At 42.4% G+C, this 7,715-nt stretch overlaps 1 protein-coding gene across 1 annotated transcript in view; it reads right to left on the reverse strand.

The window, feature by feature from the left end:
- The window catches only part of TNPO2 (transportin 2), a 166,981-nt gene extending 164,658 nt beyond the window's left edge, over positions 1-2,323 (reverse strand). Inside the window, exon 1 of the mRNA XM_069231843.1 lies at positions 2,186-2,323. The gene's annotated coding sequence lies outside the window, so the exon portion shown is untranslated. The remainder of the gene's footprint in view (positions 1-2,185) is intronic.
- Positions 2,324-7,715: the final 5,392 nt, after the last annotated feature.

The raw sequence follows: 7,715 nt of genomic DNA on the forward strand, positions 1-7,715 counted from the left end.
GTTACAACTTAACTTTTCGAACTTAAAAATAAAAAAATAAATTCACCACTTAATTATCCCAAGTAACTAATTCATGCCATGCACTGCTAATCACACCACATATTACATCACTCATGACATCACTGGTAATATCACTGCAACACGTGCAATCAAATTATTTATAAGAAAACTGCGTGGTGAGGGTGCATGTTATAGTTACCTTAGGGCACGAGTTATAGTTACTTGAGATAATTTTAACTGGTGAGTTTCTGCAGTTTTGAGTTTAAAACATTACAATTCACAACATGAACAACTCAATTAACTATAACGTTACTTAAACCTTTAAGAGAGAGAATGTGTGTAAAAATATATATATATATATATATATATACATACACACACACACACGCGTTATTTTACCAAACTTAAAAGGCCTTGGATATAAGTTGAGTCAAAAAAATGGTAAAGAAGCAATGCTCTAAGAGAGAGAGACAAACGTTAGAAGGAAGGCCAGTGAATAAGAGGCTAGCAAATGAACGCGACAAGGTGGTCAATCAATGGTAAATAATGGGCTGGCCTAAAGCCCACTGGAAGTTTTAGGGTTAGTAAACAAAAGGCTTTTGAGACATAAAAGGAAGGAAAGAAAGAAAAAAAAAGGCCTCATTTACCAACGATGGCCTTGACTAAGGGTTGCCCGCAAGTGACCCCTGTTATTCCCTGCCAGGGAATTACTGTTAGCAGGGACAGGGAAAGAATATGAACAAGTTTTAGGGGGCATAAAGCAAAAATCAGGTGCTGCCAATTTCCACATGCTCCCCTCCCTCCACTCGTCCACACTGGGTTTTAGGCTTCCCCCTCCTAAAAATACGATTCAGTTTTAATCGGCCAAGTAACTACCGTCACTAGACCCACGGGAATACATCGCCCAATCATAACTGTGGCCTAAATGATAGCACTATTTTTCTACAGAGAAGCTGCGGCCACACAAGAACCAATGCCCGAACAACCAAAAATACGTGCAGCTTAAAGCAACGTGCTAGAATCTTTGATCATTTCCGATAGCTCAACTCTATGGAGCACCAATCCAAGGTGTGCAGCCTCCAATTCACCCTTTTCGATCCCAACGGGGCTCCACCCTTGTTAATCGTGCACAAAGACATGTCTTAACAGCTCAAGTTCTTCCTCTCGTTACATAAACATTGAAGTTTAGACAATTAAGTGGTATTATAGGATCCAAACATGTACGTGCAATGAATTTGAATTTTTTAACCAGGTGTAATAAGCAAGCCGTTTCAATGACAAACTCCTCCCTAGAGCCTTTAAGCAGGCAGTATATATCGTAGGCTCTTCCTGCACATCCGCAATACTGGGTTATAGGAACTCTCGCCATGTTTAACAGTCACGCCACGCTTCGCCTCATGTGGTGGCACCACACCACCTCATCATCCCGTCCGATTCCACGTGTAGAAGAACCTGGGCTCCATCCGACTGTCACTTTTCACTAATAGCCTCTGCCAACACACCCCACATTCCCTTAACTAGTAATATCGTCATGAGGACACCCAGAAACCAACAAGTGGCCATTTCTGCTAAACTACGGTCTACAGATTATACATAATGCCTTACCCACAGGGATCGATGAGTCGATTCTATCTGGAAATAGTTACCCTATGGCCTAACAAAATTCTAACTTCTCACATAAGCCCGGTATAATGAATGCTCTCGTGGCTTAATTCCAAACGGACTCAAAAGCCTTTGTCTGCTGCGTCAACTCACTGACTTATCCACAACCAGCAGGCCTCACTCCACCAACACTTTCCGTATGTGCCTGCACCGACTACCACTCGATGGGCCTCCAACCCACAATATCCTGCTTTGGGTCTCAGGCACACACCCATAGACTAACTCAGACCCTACGTCCCAACTTGATGCTCTAGGTTTAACAAACAAGAGGGACAGAAACCCGCCCGCCCACCAAAACTTCCATCCAGATCACCGGTCCGACCCACCGACCACTAAGGCGAAGAGCGCACGTCCCTTCCCTGTGCCCATTTACGCGTTCAACCTCATTTGGCTCCGGCCACGTTCCCCAGCCTACATCGCTCAAATTACTGTTTAGAACTGAGCAAACATCTAGCTCCTGTATATTTCCCTTGTACCTGGCTCTTGTCTAGCTCCCGAACCCCACCCCGGCCTCCCCCGGTACCTGCTGGGCCTCAGGCGGGAATTCTCTGCCTCCGCCGGCCGCGCGCAGAGAGGAAGGAGGATCAAGCGCGTTCTACACCCTTTTACCCTCGCTCGGCCACCGTAGTTCAGACGTTCAAATTTTTCATTAACCAATCACAAAAGACTGTCTGACCCTTCCGCCGACCACGTCTAAAGCGTGCTTCTTAGGAAACGTTGTGTAGTCATATACCATAGACATAAAAGAAGGACAACGGAGAAGGTTCGCTAAATGGCAAACACTTGGCTAGCGGTCATCTTTGACTTATTTCAATGCACGTAACGTTAAGGAGCACCAAAGGCTCATCAGAGACTACTGAGGAAACACTCTGACTGTTAAGCTGACGGGTTTATGTAGAATAGACAAATGCCCTTCCAAAGCATTTTGAAAGTTACGTATAATACTACTTAGTAACCATCTATGCTTCATTACAAATATATATTTTGAGAGACACTATATTTTTCAAGCGCCTATATGATGCATTCTAAGTATATTCCGCTTTTAATGTATAGATTTCTAAAAATTCTGCGAGAAGAAATTGTTTGAAAATGGCCGACGAATTTCGACAAAAGCAAGGGGCTTTCCTACAGCTCGTCTTCTCTTTTATTTTCATTGTAGTCGTATGATGAACACCCCCTTCTAAGATGGCCGCCCCCTGTTTTACTGTAGGTTGGGAATGTAAAATGTCATTGTTATCAAGAAGGATAAAATGTTTTTTAGCTACTACGAAGGAAAGTTTCAGTTCTGTTACGGAAAGGGAGGCAATGATTATGCACCATTTTTCACTTTATTTGAATAGCAGTAGTTTGACAGTTCATGACTTTAATAAACTTAAAAACTACATTTCCCAGAGAGCTTTGGGAATGAAAGGAACAAAGTGTCGACATACTCTATGTAGCCGTTCAAGTAATCGAAAATGGTATACCAACCAAAGACACAGCTTCCTTTTCATCTTTATTTGAGGATTTCAACCGTTGGGTCTTTTAAATATACTATTTTTTTCTAGTCTGTGCCTACAAAAGAACAGGCTATAATCAGTTATCCCATCCTCAATTGTCTACTAAAGTACTTGCGAATGCTGACCTGCGCATCATAGTGAAAAATCTAAGCTATGTTAATACAGCGTCCTTTTTAGGACATCCTCATTCCTCACTCCTCATCCATACTTCTCATCCCTACTTCTCTTCCACCATCCCTACTTCTCATCCCTGCGTCTCATCCATCATCCCTACTTCTCTTCCATCATCCCTACTTCTCTTCCATCATATATCATCCCTACTTCTCATCCACCATACATCATCCCTACTTCTCACTTCTCATTCATCATCCCTACTTCTCATCCATCATACATCATCCCTACTCCTCATCCCTCATCCCTGCTTCTCATCCATCATACATCATCCCTACTTCTCACTTCTCATCCACCATCCCTACTTATCATCCATCATCCCTACTTCTCATCCATCATCCCTGCTTCTCATCCATCATTTCTACTTCTCATCCATCATCCCTGCTTCTCATCCATCATACATCATCCCTGCTTCTCATCCATCATCCCTACTTCTCTTCCATCATCCCTACTCCTCATCCCTGCTTCTCATCCCTACTTCTCTTCCATCATCCCTACTTCTCATCCCTCATCCGTGCTTCTCATCCCTACTTCTCATCCATCATTCCTACTTCTCATGCCTGAGCCATCATCCCTACTCCTCATCCATCATCCCTACTCCTCATCCATCATCCCTGCTTCTCATCCATCATCCCTACTTCTCTTCCATCATCCCTACTTCTCATCCGTCATATATTATCCCTACTTCTCATCCATCATCCCTACTTCTCTTCCATCATCTCTACTTCTCATCCCTGCTTCTCATCCATCATCCCTACTTCTCACCCATCATCACTACTTCTCATCCATCATCCCTGCTTCTCTTCCATCATCCCTACTTCTCATCCATCATATATCATCCCAACTTTTCATCAATCATCCCTACTTCTCATCCATCATACATCATCCCTACTCCTCATCCCTCATCCCTACTTCTCATCCATCATACATCATCCCTACTTCTCATCCATCATACATCATCCCTACTTCTCACCTCTCATCCACCATCCCTACTTATCATCCAGTATCCATCATCCCTACTTCTCATCCATCATCCCTGCATCTCATCCATCATTTCTACTTCTCATCCATCATCCCTGCTTCTCATCCAACATACATAATCCCTACTTCTCATCCATCATCCCTACTTCTCTTCCATCATCCCTACTCCTCATCCCTGCTTCTCATCCCTACTTCTCTTCCATCATCCCTACTTCTCATCCCTCATCCGTGCTTCTCATCCCTACTTCTCATCCATCATTCCTACTTCTCATGTCTGAGCCATCATCCCTACTCCTCATCCATCATCCCTACTCCTCATCCATCATCCCTGCTCCTCATCCATCATCCATCATCCCTACTTCTCATCCATCATCCCTACTTCTCTTCCATCATCCCTACTTCTCATCCGTCATATATTATCCCTACTTCTCATCCATCATCCATACTTCTCTTCCATCACCTCTCCTTCTCATCCCTGCTTCTCATCCATCATCCCTACTTCTCACCCATCATCCCTGCTTCTCTTCCATCATCCCTACTTCTCATCCATCATATATCATCCCAACTTCTCATCCATCATCCCTACTTCTCATCCACCATACATCATCCCTACTTCTCACTTCTCATCCATCATCCCTACTTCTCATCCATCATACATCATCCCTACTCCTCATCCCTGCTTCTCATCCATCATACACCATCCCTACTTCTTACTTCTCATGCATTATCCCTACTTCTCATCCATCCTACATCATCCCTACTTCTCATCCATCATCCCAGCTTCTCATCCATCATTTCTACTTCTAATCCATCATCCCTGCTTCTCATCCATCATACTAATTCTCATGCCTCAGCCATCATCCCTACTCCTCATCCATCATCCCTACTCCTCATTCCTCATCCCTCAGTCATACCCACACATTTTCAGTTTTGTGAAACACACCTTCACACTGATTGGTTAGGAACAGCCAATCAGAGTTACGATCATTATCCAAACACGTTATACAATACAACATAATAACATGGATTTCCACTAATTTGTGAACCTTTTTACTTACCCTTAACAGTCTTCAGAAAAGGAAGTAGGGACACAAGATTTCTCTGAAATGCTCCTGCGTGGGATAACCCTGGAGTCAGTGTCCCTAATGGAATTGAACCTTCCTTTCTCTATACCTACAAAATGTTAAATTCTGTGTCAGGGCTGTAGCGTCTCCCCCAGCTGAACACAGTAAATAAATAGGTCACACACAGAGCTGTAAATCGCACATCCTTATTCCTCTGCGTGTACCTGTGAGCTCCAGCATTCTAAACCAAGCTCTCATTGCATTCTATTCTAGCGATTACTTCACACTGGTACGGAAAATCATGAGACAGACACAAATATCTACATATATAGAAACATGTACAAATATATTTCTTCAATTAATTTTCTTGGCACTTCGATCTGTCACCCCAATATGGTTACTGGAAGCTGTAAACTGTCGTCTTCGATGTCAGAGATTGCCAATGATGGTAAGAAATCAGCAACAGGCATTGAGTTTTCAGAATCAGTCTTTCTTTCACCATCTTGAGTTGAAGACCAATGAAACATAGGCCTGATGAGAAAAGAGTCTCCGGTAAGGGACTTCCTAGGTCATTGGGCAGTCACCACGTATCCTTTGGTAAACACCTCTTGAAAAGGTTCTGCATCATAAGGAGAATCAGATTTTTTTCCGTAACTGTCAAGCAATCACCAAATCTCCTTTTTGGAATGAGTTGTCTTTTGCATGTTGCCTCTTGCCTGCATACAGTTTCATTTTCTGTTTTGAACCAAGTCCCTTGTGCAATTCAGGATTTCATTAATATATCTATCTGTGGTCCATTGAGGTAACTTGGTTGTCTTTGCTCTCCTGAGTCGAGTGGAGTGTCGAATGATAAGGTTGTAAAGTAAAGTTCAGTACTGATTTTAGACAAAGCTTCTCAAAAGTTGCATGCTGCACTGATTTATGTGCAGGTGCTCCAGAAATTCTTTAAATTCTTTAGTGTTGAAAGGTGGACCATTGTCAGACTTCACAATAGCTGGTAAACCCCATGTTGCGAAGATGCTATCTAGAATTTCAATTACTCGTTTATGTGCCGTGGATGATCGATCTTCCACCAAAGGAAAGCGTGAATATTCATCTACAATCACCATTAAATGATGTTCATTGTAAAGTGAACCAAATAAATCAATGGCTATTCTCTTAAAGGCATGTTTAAGGAGTTCTGACATGTTCAGAGTATGTTGAGTAACTTTGGTTGACAGGCAGTTGCATGTGTGACAGGCTTTGAGTTCATTTTCAACTCTTTCAGGAAGATATGGGAACCAAACTCGATCATGGAGAGCTCTCTTTCTCGCAACAATTCCACAATGTCCCCCATGAGCCATTTCTGTCACCTTTTGTTGTTCTTTTGATATTTGTACTTTTGATAGTCTCCATCATTACTGAGGGGTTGAATGTGCTTGTTCCACAACTGATGTGTAAGTATGTCTTTTAACTTTAGCAGGTCACCATCATGACTAGTAGCAGTAACAACCTGGGCTAACAACACAGCAGCTGGTGTACTGACATGACAATTACATTGATGTAGGCCTCAGCCATTTAGGAGGGAGTACCATGATATAGGCACTCTCGAAAAGTAGTCAGCAGGATTTTGATCCTTTCCTGGTCGATGCACAATTGGTATAATCATTCTCTTGCAACTGTAGTCCCCCTACCATTCAATTCAAGGAGGCATCTTGGCTTTTGGATTGTCGAAGATGGTCACAAAACTTGATGATCAGTCACCAAGGTAAAAGGCATTCCTTACAGGAATATATGGAAATGTTCACAAGCCTATACTACAGCCACATTTTCCTTCTCAGGCTGTAAGTAAGCACATTCTGTTTGCGACAGACGTCTATTAGCATAGGCAACAATCTGTCATCTTGCATTTGAGCGTCCACTATGGTGTGCAAGTATAGTGCCTAACCCAATAGGGCCAGCGTCAACCACAATCTTGGTACAGAGCTTTGGATTGAAGTATGCCATTTCTGTGGCATTTTTGATGGTATGTTTGATTCTCTTGAAACTCTTTTCACATTCTTGTGGCCATTTAAAATAACCATTTTTCTTTGTTAACTCTTGCAATGGAGCAATAACAGTGGCAATGTCCTTTCTGTAGCTAGCCATTCCAAGAATAGAACATACCATTAAAACATCTTGTGGAAGCTCAGCAATTGTCAAGCTTTGATTTTTGCAGGACCTGGCATCATGTGCTCATCTGAAAAGATATGGCCAAAGAATTTCAGTTTTGTTTTATTGAACTCATACTTGTCTGCATTTAATGTCAAACCTGCACCATAGAGTAATTGACATTCTTATGTGAGGGTTCTATTGTGCT

This window comes from Pleurodeles waltl, chromosome 4_2, assembly GCF_031143425.1.
Source record: "Pleurodeles waltl isolate 20211129_DDA chromosome 4_2, aPleWal1.hap1.20221129, whole genome shotgun sequence".
NCBI classification, from domain to species: domain Eukaryota; kingdom Metazoa; phylum Chordata; class Amphibia; order Caudata; family Salamandridae; genus Pleurodeles; species Pleurodeles waltl.